The sequence below is a fragment of the Eptesicus fuscus genome, chromosome 11 (assembly GCF_027574615.1).
Source record: "Eptesicus fuscus isolate TK198812 chromosome 11, DD_ASM_mEF_20220401, whole genome shotgun sequence".
NCBI lineage: Eukaryota > Metazoa > Chordata > Mammalia > Chiroptera > Vespertilionidae > Eptesicus > Eptesicus fuscus.
This window is the reverse complement of record NC_072483.1, coordinates 29,098,675-29,115,915: the sequence shown is the minus strand read 5'-3', so window position 1 is coordinate 29,115,915 and position 17,241 is coordinate 29,098,675. Positions and strand designations below refer to the sequence as shown.

At 39.1% G+C, this 17,241-nt stretch overlaps 1 protein-coding gene across 6 annotated transcripts in view; it reads right to left on the bottom strand.

Annotated features, from left to right (window-relative positions):
• ACVR2A (activin A receptor type 2A) overlaps nt 1–17,241 on the bottom strand; it is a 93,538-nt gene that overhangs the window by 40,953 nt on the left and 35,344 nt on the right. The window contains exon 1 of one of the 6 annotated variants that reach the window (XM_054723221.1): nt 14,452–14,484. The exons of the other annotated variants lie outside the window; for them this stretch is intronic. The gene's annotated coding sequence lies outside the window, so the exon portion shown is untranslated. Of the gene's footprint in view, nt 1–14,451; nt 14,485–17,241 lie in introns of those variants that run through there. 6 annotated transcript variants of the gene reach the window in all.

Below are 17,241 nucleotides of genomic sequence, written 5' to 3'. Positions count from 1 at the left end.
ATTAGATATTGCTCTACTTAACAAGCGCTGCCTATGCATCAATAACTAGTACTGACCTTTGTTTTTCCTGTCATTAAAAAAAAAAGGGCAATACAAACGGCCTGAAATTTGGTAGACTATATGGCCATAAAATAGGCCTGCAAAAGTCATATTCAAATCTAAAATATTCCCCCTATGAGGAAAAAGTAAATTTCATCTAATGTGACTAGATCTGAGGACAACCTTTTTGTTTTTTAAAAAGCATAAAGTATTAAAATAAAACACCAACACTAATTTTTATACAATCTCTTCCAGTAACAGAGAGGGATTACTTCACAACTGATTTTATGAGGCCAGTATTATCTTGATACCAAAGACAGATAAAGATAGTACAAAAAAAGGAGTAAGTAATACAGACTAGTATCTCTCATTAACTTAGATGTAAAAGTCTTCAACAAAATTTTAGCAAACAATCCAACAATGTATTAAGTTCTAGCTATTGCAATAAGGCAAGAAAAAAAAAAAAAGGAAGGGAATACTGACTGGAAAAGAAGATATAAAATGTTTCTATTTTCAGATTGCACAACTGTCTATCTAAAAAGTCCCAAGGAATCTTAAAACAAAATAATGCTAGAACTAGTGAGTTCACTAAGACCACAGGTTACAAGATCAATACACAAAACTCAATTACATTTCTATCTACTGACAGAATGAAGAAATGAAACTGAAATTAAAAATGCAATACCAGTTAAAGTTGCTCCTAAGAAAATAAAATACTTAAATATAACTTAAGAGAACATTTATAGGATGTATATAATGAAGATTATAAAATGTTGATGGGAGAAATCAAAGACAAATACTTGGAAAGACATGCTGTGTTCATGGATTGATAATTCAACATAATAAAGATGTCAATTTTCTCTAAATTTTGATATGAACTGGATTAAACCTACTAGGTTTAATCCAGTTCATATCAAAATCTCAGTAATTTCCTTTTAAACATAAATGAATTTATTCTAAAAATGTTTGAGGAAGAAGAATAAAGTGGGAGAAATAACTCTTTCTGATGTTAAGGCTTACCATATAGCTGTAGTGAGCATGACAGTGTGGTACTGGCAGGACAGACACAAGATCAATGAAACAGAAAGAGAATCCAGAAACAGATCCATACAAATATGCCCAATTAATTTTGACAAATTATCAAAAGCAATTCAATGGAGGAAAGAGAGCCTTTTCAATAAATGATGCTGGAGCAATGGGACATGGTTCAAGTATTTTTCATGAATGCCCTCACTTTGCTATCTATCATCATTCTAGTAGTTCCTAAAAGCCCAACTCTCACATATGTGACAATTTCATGCTTTTTTCAAGGTAGATATAACAAAATTCTAAGAAGTTCTTTAATCAGGACTTTTTCTTCCCCCAAAATGCACACTACTTACAATATAAAAAATTTTATTTTATATTTATTCACTGTTTTTAATTACCTGTCTATATATGTCCTTTTACATGTCAGAATGCCATTGGGTCCAAGACTATTTATTTGCCCTCCCAACACAAACAATAATTAATGAATAAAAACTCAATGTAACAACTAAATAAAAAACTTACCAACTACTACTTCTCCCCATCCTCTGAAAAAGGTAGATGGAATTAAAATATATTTTACAATTAAGAATTGCATTCATTTTTTTTCTAATTAAGATGACAATGTTTTTCACAGCCCTGTGACCAGCCTTACGCCCTCACAATTTTCTTACATATACAGCCAACATTAAACAAAAAGAAAAGAATTGTCTGGACAACTTATAAATCTGAGTCTGACTTCTGAAAAAGTATTCTAATGCTGTATGAAACTATCAACAAGGCATTGAGAATCCTACCTAATAATAGACAAATATGCAAATTGACCATACCTCCGACACGCCCACAAGCCATGCCCACCACCCAATCAGAGCGAGTATGCAAATTAACTCAACCAAGATGGCTACAGCCACAGAGAGCAAGGTTTCCTAGGTAACAGAGGAAGCCAAGCTTTCCGCCTGCCCTTGCCAGGCCTAAGCCTCCACTCAAGCTACAAAGTTTCAATTATAGAAGGTAAACAAATTCAAACAGAAATGGCGGCAGAATGGAGCTTGAGAGAGCAGGCCAGGGTTGCCCCTGGCAACAGGGGAAGCAAAGCTTTCTGCACACCCTGGCCGGGCCCAGGCCTCCGCTTAAGGCTACAAAGTTTCAATTACAACCCAAACAGAAATGGCTGCTGGCCACGGTGGGAGCCCCAGGCTTGGCTCCACTCCAGGCTACAAAGTTTCAATTGTAGAAGGAAAATAAATTCTAGATACCAGGGCCTCCGCTTGGGTTGCCAGGGGGCGTGGCTGGCCTGCAAACCACCACAGGCCCCTCGCTCAGGCCACCCCACACCCCAAGGGAACCCCACCCTGATCAGGGACACCCTTTAGGGCAAACCAGCTGGCCTCCACCCCTGTACCAGGCCTCTATCCGTTCTAATAAAAGAGTAATATGCAGATTGATCATCACTGCAACACACAATATAGCTGCCCCCATGTGGTCAAAGATCCTGCCCCCATGTGGACACAAGATGGCCACCACAAGATGGCCAGCAGGAGAGGGCAGTTGGGAGGCACCCTGCCTGCAAGGGAGGGCAGTTGAGAGGGACCAGGCCTGCAAGGGAGGGCAGTTGGAGGTGATCAACCCTGCAGGAGAGGGCAGTTAGGAGTGACCAGGCCGGCAGAGGAGGGAAGTTGGGGGCAAACAGGCTGGCAGCAGAGTGGTTAGGGGGTGATCAGGCTGGCAGGCAGAAGCGGTTAGGGGCAATCAGGAAGGCAGGCAGGCAAGCAGTTGGGAGCCAGCAGTCCTGGATTGTGAGAGGGATGTCCGACTGCCCGTTTAGGTGGGATCAGGCCTAAACGGGCAGTCAGACATCCCTCCAGGGGTCCCAGATTGGATAGGGTACAGGCTGGGCTGAGGGACAACCCCCCTCTGTGCACGAATTTCGTGCACCGGGCCTCTAGTATAATATAAACAGGCATGCAACTGAATGCCTTCCCTAAACTTATTACTCCCATAGACAACTTAGTTCTACTTGAAAAAATATTCCCTTTCACATGTCATTGCTTCCTGCCACTTACAGGTAGAACACATGTCCAAAGAGAATCAGCTATGGAAGGAAGATCAAACTGAATGATGCTATTAATCCAAAACATTTTATACTATAAATAAAAAGTAAAACAATATCAAAAACATTATATTAAAGAATAATTTTAGGTAAATTAAGTAATTGGGAAAGTCTGGTATAGTACAATCCTTCATGGCACCAAGAAACCCTAAAATAAGTAAATATAAACAGCATTTTATTAGTTCACCATGAAGGATTCCCCAATTTTCCTCCAATGAGAAGATATTTAAATTTTTTTTGACCAAATTGAAATATAAACCTTTGTACATGTATATGAAACAGCCCAGTGTATACTTATTTTAATTCATTAATTTAGTTTTATAAATGTTTTTAAAATCAAAGCACAAAAATTTTACAAAACGATTTTGTTCAAACTTCACATACATCTTTCAACAAGTGTCATCTCATTACTTTCTTTTGAGACATCTAAAAGTATCAAAGTGTGAATAATCATTACTTCTGTTTAAAATTTTTTAAGAAGCAATACCTTTTGAAGTCATATAGAATATGGTCACTGAAAATGTTTTTCAAAGCCACAAATATCCAACACATAGTACTGAGAGTGGTTTTTTCATTGTTCTATAAGGATATGAAAGTACCTACTTAAAATATTGATTTTAAAAATGAGCTTTTAAATTTTTTTACAAACTTTGTAAATAGTTTACAACAAATTATGATACTAAGCCACCAACCCGCATGAACAATTTATTTGTTAAAACTTTTTATCCCCTTCTACCTATTTCCTCCAGAAACCTCCATAAACATTCAAAACTAGCACTGACTGGCATCATTTCAAGATTGTCTGTGTCCTCCAAACACTGTATTTTTATTCAAAATAAAATTACTGAAAGAGAGAGTCTCAAATATGAAAACTTTGTAAGGACTCAAATATATAATGACTCTTTTTCTAACAAATAATCTTTCAGAGAAAACTTTGCTTTATATAGTATATTTACACATAAAAAACTGATTATATACTTAGTGATTAAAACACCAAGATAAGGGCTATAAATAAATGCTGTAAGAATTTTAAGATAAAAACCTAGAACCTCCATTAGACTAAGAGCTTCTAAACAAAGCCCTGATATCTTCTCTGTACCACCAGTGCCTGGAACAGTACAGGAACTCAATAAATGTGCATTAAATCAATTCTCAGGGACAAAGAAGAAAGGGAAGACTTTATAGAGGAAATGGGACTAAGGGCTATGAAGGAGAGACAGAGTTAAGGTAAACAAAGGCAGGGAATGCCATAACCAAACAAGGTTGTGAATATTGTGAGAAGACGTCTTACTAAACATAAGAAGTCTATATTCTTCAATACTGGATATAATCTAGATAGGTCTGCAAGACATCAAAAGTTAAAAGAAAGAAGGGTGGGGGGCAGGCTATAAGGGGTCAATGAGAGAAAAAAGGGAACATTTGTAATACTTTCAACAATAAAGTTTTTTTTAAGTTAAAAAAAATAGAAGTATTTTTAAGATTAATTTGAAAACAATGAACCCTGACCGGTTTGGCTCAGTGGGTGGAGTGTCGGCCTGCGGACTGAGGGGTCCCAGGTTTGATTCCAGTCGGGGCATGTGTCTTGGTTGTGGGCACATCCCGGGTAGAGGGTGTGCAGGAGGCAGCTGATGGGTGTTTCTCTCTCATCGATGTTTCTGCCTCTCTATCCCTCTCCCTTCCTCTCTGTAAAAAAATCAATAAAAATATTTTTTTAAAAAAAGAAAACAATGAGTAAACTGTTGGAATGAAAAGAAACCCAGTAAGCCATACTAACTACCCAATAAAAACCAAAGGTCTACTAGTACATGCTAACCAGATGGCCACAGGTATCAAGAGGAATGGCAAATTAGAATACAGAGATCAAGTTTTTTCTTTGCATAGTCCCTCATTTGGTCTCTCCGAGTATAAGAAAGTAAAAGATAAAAGTGATTTGGTTTAAAACTCATAGATACAGAGAACAAAGTCATGGTTGCCAGGTTGGAGGAAGTAGGAGGGATGGGTAAAAAAGGTGAAGGGATTAAGAAATATAAATTGCCAGTTACAAAAATAGTCACAGGTATGTAAAGTACAGCATAGGGAATCTATACTAATAAAAGGGTAATATGCTAATTAGACCAGACATCTTTCAGACGTCCTTCTGGACAAAGCCACAGTGGCAGGGGTTGAGGCAGAGGCGGTTAGGCGAGATCAGGCCGGCAGGGGAGGGCAGTTGGGGGCAATCAGGCCAGCAGGGGAGGGCAGTTGGGGGCAATCAGGCCGGCAGGGGAGCAGTTAGGGGGCGATCAAGCTGGCAAGGGAGCAGTTAGAGGGCGATCAAACCAGCAGGGGAGCAGTTAGGGGCATCAGGCCGGCAGGCAAAGGCAGTTAGGGGCAATCTGCAGGCAGACAGAGTGGTTAGAGGAGATCAGGCAGACAGAGGTGGTTAGGGGCAATCTGCAGGTAGACGAGCAGTTAGGAGCCAGCAGTCCCAGATTGCAAGAGGGATGTCTGACTGCCGGTTTAGGCCCAACAGCAGGATCGGGCCTAAGCCGGCAGGCGGACATCCCCCAAGGAGTCCCGAACTGCGAGAAGTCGCAGGCTGAGCTAAGGGACTCCCGCCCCCCCCCCCCACCACCCACCAGTGCACGAATTTTATGCACTGGGCCTCTAGTTAAATAACAGACAGAATCACTTAACTAGCTTTATTTTGAAAATCACCAATAGCCTTGATCATATTCACAATACTAGGAATAAAATTCTTTGTATGAGGAAAGAAAAAATTAAAATTCTTGTTTATTACTTTTGTATTATGTAATAACTGAAATAACTCATTTTAATAATTTGTTTCTATTGCAACTATAAACACATCATATGTCTTCTGTTTCTTATATTTTCTATATTAATACAGATCATAGAACACAAGTCACCTTTCCTATCTGGCTGCTCTGGGTTCTTTTTAAGCATTAGCAAAAAAAGTAAAGTCCACAATATCCCAAAAGACTTCTGATAAACAGGTTAGAAATATGAGTAAGCAAAATAAATTTTCAAATAAAACTTCTACATGGCGATGCACCATTTTAGGCCCTGTCAATCTTATTTTTTTTAAACTAAGCACCTTCCTACCACCAAACAATCACTTCTGAAGGAAAACACAACACTTTCTGGCATTCTTTCCAGGAATATTTTTTTGCCTGGCCTGTTAAATTCTGTATCTAGTACTTACTATCATTCTGACAAAATAGTGCAAGATTCTGTCCATCTAGACCAGTAGTCAGCAAACCCCGGCTCGCGAGCCACATGCGGCTCTTTGGCCCTTGAGTGTTCTAACACCACTTCTTCAAAATAGACTCACCCAGGCCAAAAACCGACTTCTGCACATGGGCCATCAAGTTTCAATTGCACTGTACGTGCGCGCCCGCACGTGGTATTTTGTGGAAGAGCCACACTCAAGGGGCCAAAGAGCCGCATGTGGCTCGCAAGCCGCGGTTTGCTGACCACTGATCTAGACCAAGTACTATAAACTAAAAACAAAACTTAATATAGAATAAACTAAGAAGATAAATGTATGTTGCAACACTATATACAGTGTATGCATGTGCGTGTGGAATAAAAGTACTTAGAAGTCAACATTTAACTACTGGATATTTAAGGACTCCTAATGTTCATTCCTGACAAATCACTAAGATAACCATCTTAAATGTATTTCAACATTGTTAACTCATAACTGACTAATTTTCCCCATATACATAGTTCCAAAATAAGTATGTATCTACTTTTATACAGACCAAGATGTGAAAAAAATATATAAGTTGCTCATTTTTCCAAACCTCTTTCTTAACAAGCCTCAACATAAAGTTTTAGAGTTCCAAAGAGAGCACAAACTTTGTAATGGTAAAATTTTCTCTTATAAAAGAGGCAAGCAGCCCAGCCCCCTTTAAATAAATTCCTTACAATTTGCCTATTTCTTAATCTACTTAATTGTAGATAGAGTCTAATACAAAAAGGTGTATTTCTGTATTAGCAAAACTTTTAGAGGACCTTCTTTCTTAAACTCTTCACTAAATACAGAAGGTACTCTCTACACAGACTTATTCAATAAAGATGCTAACTACCTGCACTCAGTTACTAAACTAAATAACAAAAGACACCCTTTGTAATGTATTCTTCCAAAAGAAAGAAAATTTTCTTTAAAAGTCAGAGACATAGACACACTGACACACAGGCAAAGAAAATACAGTATGAAGGCATCAGAATCCAGAGAGCATTCATTTTTAAAGGTAACCATCCTCATCCTCCTAAGGAATGACCTGACATCTGTTTGGGCAGAAATTTACATCAGGCTGGTATATTTGACTTATAGTTCAGAACAAAGCACTGATTTGTATTATCAATTAGCAAAGAACTTCACTTTTCTGAATACATAAAGCAAGAATCCTATATAATAAAAGGCTAATATGCAAATTGTCCCCTCGACCGGAAGTTAGACCAGGAGGAGGGGCCAGCTGGCCAACGGCCCGCAGCCCTGCCCCCCAGCCAGCCCTGCCCCCAATCAGCACCCCCACTCTGATCAGGGGCGGGGCCAGCCGACCAACTGCTCACGGCCCCTACCCCAGCTGGCACCACCACCCGATTGGCCCCCCTACCCCAATCAGGGGTGGGGCTGGCCCGCCAACTGCCTGCGGCCCATACCCCAGCCAGCCCTGGCCCCAATTGGCCTCAATCTGGGCAGGCCAGCCAGATCCCACCCATGTACGAATTTGTGCACCAAGCCTCTAGTATATGTATATAGGAGCCAGCAAAAGAGCAAATCACAACACTCAAAATTTCTGATTCAATTAACTAACACCTGGGACCAGATTGAAGATTATTTTCTAGGACAGTCCAAGAAAACCTGGCATATTTCCAGACCTCAACTACCCTGTGCCTTTTTAATTATTAAAAATAGGGGAAAGGTAATGGTTGCAAGAAAAGACCTGCTTTCTTCTCAATTTAATCAATATAAGAAAGCTTCTTATAATATTACTAGAGGCCTGATGCATGAAACTCGTGCATGGGGGGGGGGGGGGGGGGGGAGGACCGGGTCCCTCAGCCCAGCCTGCACCCTCTCCAAACCGGGACCCCTCGGGGGATGTCCAACTGCCAATTTATTTATAAACCGGCAGTCGGACATGCCTCTCACAATCCGGGACCCAGGTGGCTTTGCCCAGGCTGCAGCCGCAGTCACAGGTGACCAGGGGCGGGGCGGCTTCACCAGGGCCCGGCTTTGACGGGAAGGTCGTCCGGAAGACGTCCGGTCTAATTAGCCTATTACCCTTTTATTAGTATAGATTATTAGTATAGATAGACTAGAGGCCCAATGCATGAAATTCGTGCAAGGGGCTCAGCCCTCACAGCCACGGTGGCTTGCCTCAGCCCCAGCTTCATCCAGAAGGTTGCCTGGAAGGACGTCCAGTCTAATTAGCATATTATGCTTTTATTTCCAATTAAACAAAGAACAGGAAAAATAGGAGCCCGATGTTTTTCCATTTACAAATGAGAAACTTCCACTCTTCTACCCCTTTCATCCTGACAGGATACTTAAATGTCTATTTTGGTGACATGTTAAATGAAATCTTATAGGATACTATGTCTTTCCCACAAAGAGAGCATCATCTGCATTCAACAAATGTATAGTGTTGGCACACACTGTGTCAGGCACTTTGACCCTTAGGTACTAAGCAGAAATAGTGAAAAAGTCATATTTTCAAAATCTGAGAAATCTTTTAATCTCAACTTGAAAAGAAAAGTGAGAGGTTTAATTTTCAAAATGAAACACTGGAAGTAGAAAAAGAGAGAAACTCAGAAATCATTAGATATTTCTGAACTTCAGTTAAGGTTCATTCTAATTTCTTCAGTAAGGTAAGTGGAAAGGCAGGAATAGATAAATAATCAGAAAATTACCAAGACCAGGGAATTTTTATCTTTAGCAATGTTCTTTATTTAAAAGAAAAAAAAATATTTTAATACCTCTAAAAAAAGTAACTTTTGTCTTAGACTAAATTTAGAAGGTAAAAAGATGAGTAACGAATAAAAAGTGAGTATACGGACATCATAAAAAGTGCTCACTAGTCATCAGTTTGATATTAAGAGCAGCCATATAAACTCATTAATAGATAGTAAGGATAAATAAATCCTCCATAAAGTCATACTAGCTATAAAGAAATTCATACTAGCACCCTTAATGAATAAAATAATAATGTTACCTATCTTGTCAAATAAAAATCTATATATAGCTGAAACAAACAAATGAAAAAGACCAAAATCAGGTTAGAGATTTAAATCATAAGTAAAAGAATTAGAGAAAATCTAAACAAGTTTTTGAAGGAGGAGTCAGTGGAGTAAGAAGGTTATTATTATTACTGCAAGTCACCAATATATCTCCCTGAACAGGAGCAATAGTCTTCCTAACTGATTTCCCAGCTTCCACTTTTATCCCATCCCATCATTTCTTTATCCAAAGTCAGATCCTTTATTAAAGTGAACAAAATCAAGTCGCTCCCCCAATTTAAAGCCATTAAAGGGCTTCCCACTGCCCTTGGCCTTAAAATAAAACGTGAACACATACAAGCCCTTCCACAGTTTGGCTCCTCTTCAGCTTCAATTCACACCAGACAAGTGAACTTACTTTGAACATCAAAATCTTTCAGGCCTTGATACAGTCTTTCTACTAGTACAACCACCCTCCTTATCTCTAACCCCTTTTAATGGATGTGATAGCAGAATGCAGTTAAAACATTGAGAAAATGCTTGAAAAAGTTGAAATTACCAGATCATGAAATGAACAAAATTAACACTAGTTTGGAAATAGTTCCTAGACCACTGAGAACTGAACATATATTTACCATCTTCTTCATTCCCAAGAAACTACTGATCTGTAAACTTTTAAAAACTTATAATAATCAGTTGATTTAAAGCCTCATTTGCTATTTAATCCATAAGAGACAAGTAAGAGCCCTTAAGTCTAACAACCTTTCTCCGAAAATATCTAAGTCACAGTAAGTAATACAAAAACATGCACTCTTCCTCCAAAACCCAAAGAAAACTAAGCAAAAATTTCAGATAAGTATATTTAATCTAAATCCTTCAAATAATTTTAAAATATTTTCTCCAATCTAGCTTTAATATTTAACTTCTAAACTGAAAGAAAAAATTAATACTTTAATAGTCTTGATATATTAATACAGCCCAAAATCTAACAATTTTGTTCTACGTTAATTACCACAAAAGAATTATTTTAATAGTATCTCAACAGATTTTTCCCTCCACAATTTAATGAAACAAAACATACTACAGGCAATAATTTTTACTGTAAGAATTCACATTTCTCTATATTAACCAGTCAGTAGTTAATATAGTTTTTGAAGAGTAAAAACAGCAGTATGATAAATGTAACACTAACAGTTTTAATCAAGATCAAAGTTACAGAAAATAGTCCAGACCAGCCTCCTTCAGAAATCTTTTATATAAATATCTGTAAAGCATACTATATCTAGTCCATGATTTTTATCACCTTCACTAATAAAACTTTCACTTGAAATGTCATGTTTACACTGAAAACAATCCATGTTTACTTCAACAATCAATAATTGATACGTTTTACTATGTAAACGATTAACTATTTTCTAATATGCTAGCACCTGTATCTGATTAATAAAACTAGAAAAACTCCTGTTTACTTAAGTTAATAATAAAAGAAACTTTTTGTGTTCAGCAGTATGACAGACAACCCAGGAGAAGTAGAACTGAAGAATATTAAATAAGGTTAAACTATTTACCTATTTTATTTAAAACGATAGATTTACATGCAATTGTATGGAATAACATAATGAGGGTTAGGGGAGACCCCATTTACTCTTAACTAGTTCCCCCCCAGTGGTAACATCTTATCTATAACTAGAGGCCCGGTGCACGAAATTCGTGCGGGGGGGGGGGGGGCGGGCGGTCCTCAGCCCAGCCTGCACCCTTTCCAATCTGGGACATCCCTCTCACAATCCAGGACTGCTGGCTCCCAATCGCTCACCTGCCTGCCTGCCTGCCTGACTGATTGTCCCTAACTGCTTCTGCCTGCCAGCCTGATCACCCCCTAACCACTCCCCTGCCAGCCTGATCGACGCCTAACTGCTCTCTGCCAGCCTGATTGCCCCTAACTACCCTCCCCTGATGGCCCAGTCACCCCTAATGTCCTCCCCTGCAGGCCTGGTCACCCCAACTGCCCTCCCTTGCTGTCCTGGTCACCCCTAACTGCCCTCCCTTGCAGGCCTGGTCACCCCCAACTGCCCTCCCCTGCAGGCCTGGTCCCCTCCAACTGCCCTCCTCTGCAGGCCTGGTCCCCACCAACTGCCCTCCTCTGCTGCCCTGGTCACCCCCAAGTGCCCTACCCTGCAGGCCTGGTCCCCCCAAAGTGCCCTCCCCTGAAGGCCTGGTCTCCCCCTACTGCCCTCCTCTGCCAGCCTGGTCACCCACAACTGCTCTCCCCTGCAGGCCATCTTGTGGCGGCCATCTTGTGTCCACATGAGGGCAGCCATCTTTGACCACATGGGGGCAGCAATCTTGTGTCTTGGAGTGAGTCAATTTGCATATTATTCTTTTATTAGACAGGATAATAAAAGCGTAATATGCTAATGAGACTAGACGTCCTTCCAGAAGACCTTCTGGACGAAGCTGGGGCTGCGAGCGAAGCCTGGGTCCCAGGTGCCTGCTGGCCGCTGGAGGGAAGCCCAGGTCCCGGGTACCTACTAGCAGCCAGAGGGAAGTCCAAGTCCCAGGTGCCAGAGGGAAGCCGGTGCCGGCAGCCGGGGGAAGGAAGGCCTACTCTTACACGAATTTTGTGCATTGGACCTCTAGTAAAATTATAAATCTACTAGAGACCCGGTGCGTGGGGTCCCTTGGCCTGGCCTGTGGGGATCAGGCCAAAACCAGCTCTCCGACATCCCCCGAGGGGTCCCGGGTTGCAAAAGGGTGCAGGCCAGGCTGATGGACCCCGCCAGTACACAATCGGGGCCGGGGAGGGACCACAGGAGGGCTCCAGGGCATGTCCAGCCCATCTCGCCCATTCCTTATCGGGGCCAAACAGGGCCGGAAAGGGACTGAAGGAGGGCTCCGGGGCGTGTCCGACCCGTCTCGCCCAGTCCAATAGGGGCCGATTGGGGCCGGGACCATGGAAGGGCTCTGGGGCGTCTGGCCCATCTCGCTCAGTCCTGTTTGGCTGGAACCCAGCAGCAAGCTAACCTACCGGTCAGAGCATCTGCCCCCCAGTGGTCAGTGCACGTCATAGTGACTGGTCGAACGGTCAGAGACTTAGCATATTAGGCTTTTATTATATATGGTGATGGTGATATTGACATTGATACAACCCACCAGATTCAGATTTCCATAGTTTACTTATACTTATTTGTGTGTGTGTGTGTGTGTGCGCACGTTAATTCTAAGCAATGTTTTTCAGATGTGTAGGTTTGTGCATCCACCACAATAAAAACATGAAACAGTTTCATCACCACATTCATCTCCCTATTTACTTTTAATCTAATACAGACAGTCCTTGGATTACGTCGGACTCGATGTACATCGTTTCATGGTTACGTCACCATCTCCCATTTATTTATTTTTTAAAAAAGTTCCGTCATTTCGACGTAAGACATATGTGCTTTATGTTTTTTATTATTTATTTACCACAAGTAAAGGTCCGGAATTTTTATCTTTCTTTTAAATTCTTTTTTACTGTTTCACTTCATTACTGCTGTGTATGTGCTCCATGTAAGTGACGTAGGTGCTTATGTAGGTGGGTTCCAACTTACGGCGAAAATCACCTTACGTTGCGCCGTAGGAACAGATCTCTGACGTAAGCCTAGGACCTACTGTAGTGGAAGAGAGTCAACACATTGTTATATCCTTGCTTCTGTTCTAATAAGTTAAGTATTTTTAAAAGAATTCTATTAGCTCACCTTGAATGCAATTACACCATTTCTTCAAAATCCTCCCACTCAGAAATGTTTATATCCATCCTTCTCTTAGGGAACAAAGATCCACAGAACCCTAACAATTATTCGGTTGTTACTAGTCCTTTATTTCTGAAATATCTAAATATGGGACAAACATTTTTTACTAGTGAGCCACTGAAAGATACCAAAATAAGATTCAAAGAAGTTCAAACATAGAGTACTTTCTTTTCTCCAAGTTAAAAACCACTTTCCCAGTGACAGAAACTAAGGGCACAGCTGGCCAATGTTTAGATTCAGGTCTACCCTTGGAATGGAAGTCTGGGATCAGAACATGTGTAAGCAGAAAGCAAAGTAATTCAGAGACCCAGAGACTTTAATAATAATGCTACTATTGTTACCCCTTGTCATACTAAGTGATGTATTTGTACACTGAGGAGACAGAGAGAAGGGACAGGAACAACAGGACAGAAGAAAAGGATGGAAACAAAAAGCAGTTGAAAGTACTTGGATAACAACTGCATCCATCAGACTTGTTCTCAGTTAAGCAGCTGGCTGGCTGGTGACTCAGGGGTCAACAATTCTAATCCCTGGCCTTCCACAAAGTCTGAAGACCAATTCCTGGTGGAATTCACATTCTCTTTTCATTTAGCACTTTTGCCCACCTGACTCAATTTACAGTGAAGCACAATTTTGCTTTTTAAAAACAAATTAAGAACAGGGAACAACTGCAATGAATGTTTGAGCCCCAATAACACTGTAATAACTATATATGGTGCCAGGTGGTTACTAGAAATATCGGGGGGATCACTTTGTAAAGTATATGACTGTTTAACCACTATACTATACACATGAAACTAATACAAAATAATACTAAATGCAAACAGTAATTGAAAAAAATTTTGAGCCCAACGAGAATTTACATATCTATATGTGTTAGAAGTCTCATAAATCCAATGAAGAGAATTACAGTGATAATCTGATGAAAGTTATGGTCTAGATGCCACACAATCCAAGATCCATCTCTAATATTAGCATTTTCAAATATAATAAGCACTAATGACATATATGTAACACCTGAGGATAAACTAAGAGAAAAAGGAGCATCACTGCTTTTTACCAAACCAAATTTTAACTTTTTGCTTATGTTAATACTTAGGAATTTTTAAGTTTTTGTACACTATTTAATTAATTTTATAATTATACCATACAGTAAAAAGGGAGAAGACAGGGAGAGAGACAAAAAGTGAGACATATTACAAGAAAAACAGAAATAACGAGTGATCAAACTATTTAAATGAGGAACAGGAAAAATGATCAAACCTGAGGACTGTTCACGGGAATAAAGGCATTTAATCCTTTCAAGAGGTCAATGCCAGTGCTGAAGAAGATGCTTGCAGGAGCATATTAACAGACATGCAATAAAGCTCAATAGTTTTTCTTTTCTTTTTAAATATATTTTGTTGATTTTTTCTTTTCTTTTTCTTTTTTATTGATTTCAGAGAGAGGAAGGGAGAGGAATAGAGAGTTAGAAATATCGATGAGAGAGAAACATCGATGAGCTGCCTCCTGCACACCTGCTACTGGGGATGTGCCCACAACCAAGGTACATGCCCTTGACCGGTATCAAACCTGGGACTCTAGTCTGCAGGCCAATGCTCTATCCACTGAGCCAAACCAGTTAGGGTTCAATATTTTTTCTTAAAAGAAGTAACAGACACTGCCCGTTACCCTATTTTCTTCTTATTTATTTCACCACAAAATCTTAACAGTTTTCACTAATAGATTGTAATGGTTGGGGATCCCCAAAGCTAACTTAAAAAGAAAGGCTGAGACACATAGACAAACTACTTTAAGAGCCAGCCATGTCCTATGATTTTCTTTCTTATAAAAATGTTTTCTGTGATACTAAACAGCTTTAATCTGCAGGTGGTACGTTTGTCCCCTTCATTTGACATCTGTGTTAATATTATCTTGAGTTACTGAGGAAAACACACACAAACACAGGTGAAGTTCTGATGTGTAACATTTTTATGGCCATTTTCAAGCTGGAAGCATGCTATTCCTAGTTTATGCTATGGAGCCAGTACCTACAATTTATGCCTCTAGAAGCAACAAGAAACTCCGAGCAGTATTTCCAGTGTGGAATCTACACAACCTCCAACAAAATCACCAAAATGTTGATTTCTGGGACCCAATCAGAACCACTCAATCAAATTCTCTAAAAGTGTATTCTTTGTCTGAGATGCTACATTTTTAATAAGCATTTCTATATATTAAATGATGTGTAGACATTAGACATGAAAACAAGAATGTTGTAAGCATGAAACACTGTAACTAACACAAAAGAAATATTTAATAATAGTTTGTTCTCTGGAAATGAAGAAAACAAGGGATTATATTTTACCCCCAGAGAAAGTACCATTGTAGTGGGGTGGCTTTTTGTTCTGGGTTGGGGTTTTTTTCTATTGAGAGCTGAGGGGGTAACTGATGGAAAAAGAGTATTAATGGTAGATTACAGATAATCCCTAACCAGGGTTTCTACTTTAAACAAGGGTCACAGAAATGATAAAAAAAATTTTTTTTCTAATATTATTGTTATTAGGAATTATTCCTAATATTGATAGTCCTAATATTAAAAGTTTTAAAACTCCAAATTTAAAAATTAGAACAGTCTTTATTTCAAATTGTATACTCATCTGGTTTGAATGTCTATAATCCTGCATAGCCTCTATGTGACTAATAAAAGCAAAAAAAAAAAAATTAAATGAGACCTGTGAGATAAAAATAAACTCATTTTGTGCATAAGAAATCTGGTATCAAACACTTAACTTGATCTGTAATCCACCAGAACTCACCTAACACATAAATCACTATAGATTTATAGCCAAGAATCACTGCCTATATACTTATGTATTTCAAATTATAACACATGCTTGTATAATATGTATTATATATATTACAATCTATAGGATTCTAAAATTTGGTGTGTTTTTTTTTTTTTTCGCTTAAACCTAATTTTACAAACATTAAGGTATTTTACTTGAGCCTCACAACAATCTTACATGGTAAATAGGAATATATATCATTATTTTTATCCAACTCCTACTCTAGACTTATAATACAATGTATAGATTCATACTTGAACCAAAACAGATCTTGGAATCCTCCTTTCTGGTGGTTAGATGTGGTGTGAATCAGCTACACTTGAGTACTAAATAAAACCTCCTTGGCTCTGCCTTTAGAGATTATTTCAGTGGGTCTAACGTGGGGCTCAAGAATTTTTATCCAGTACTCAAGGTGATTCTAATGCTGGGAGGTCCTCGAACCATAGCTTGAGACTCACTATTTAATTCAATCTCAACTGAGTCCCAGAGAGATAAAACGATTATTAGATCATTATGTGGTGTAGCTGGGACTCAATCCCAGACTTGTATTCTCATTTTCACTACCAACACCATTCACAAAACAAAACTTGGAAAATCTTTCTTCATTTAATTTAATTATGAGTAAAAAATTTTCATCAATTATCAAGAGGTTTCACCAAGCTGAACTCTGAAACTGCTGTTAGGGGTAATAACTTAGTAGATAATGGTGTGAGCATGTACTCCAAAAAAACACTACTGTAACTTTTTCCTTCCTCTGGACGTTCCAAACTAAGAATAACAGGAAGATGTGTCATATTAGTCAAGGTCACTACATACATAATCTCATTTAATCTATATTGTTCTATGAAGTAGATACTATTTCTGCCTATTTTGTGAAGAAACTGAGGCTTGGATGGCTATAATTTGCCAAGGAATATAAAGTTAAGTGGTCAGGCTAGGACTGGACCAAAGTTAAAAGCATGAGCTCTTAACCTTCCTCATATACTGTGGCCAATGTCCCTATGACTAGGTCTTAGTCACTGCCTAAGCAATAAATTTTGATATAATATTCTGCATCTTTCATTTGCTCTTAAGTCACTAAGAACTCTATCCGGTTCTTATTTTATAAAAATCAATCATTTACCTCAGACCCTTCCTCTCTACTATATTAGCGTAAATCACCCTCTACTGCCTCCCTGCTACCCATATTATTTCTCTGCAATCAATTTTATCTGCTGATCTCAAT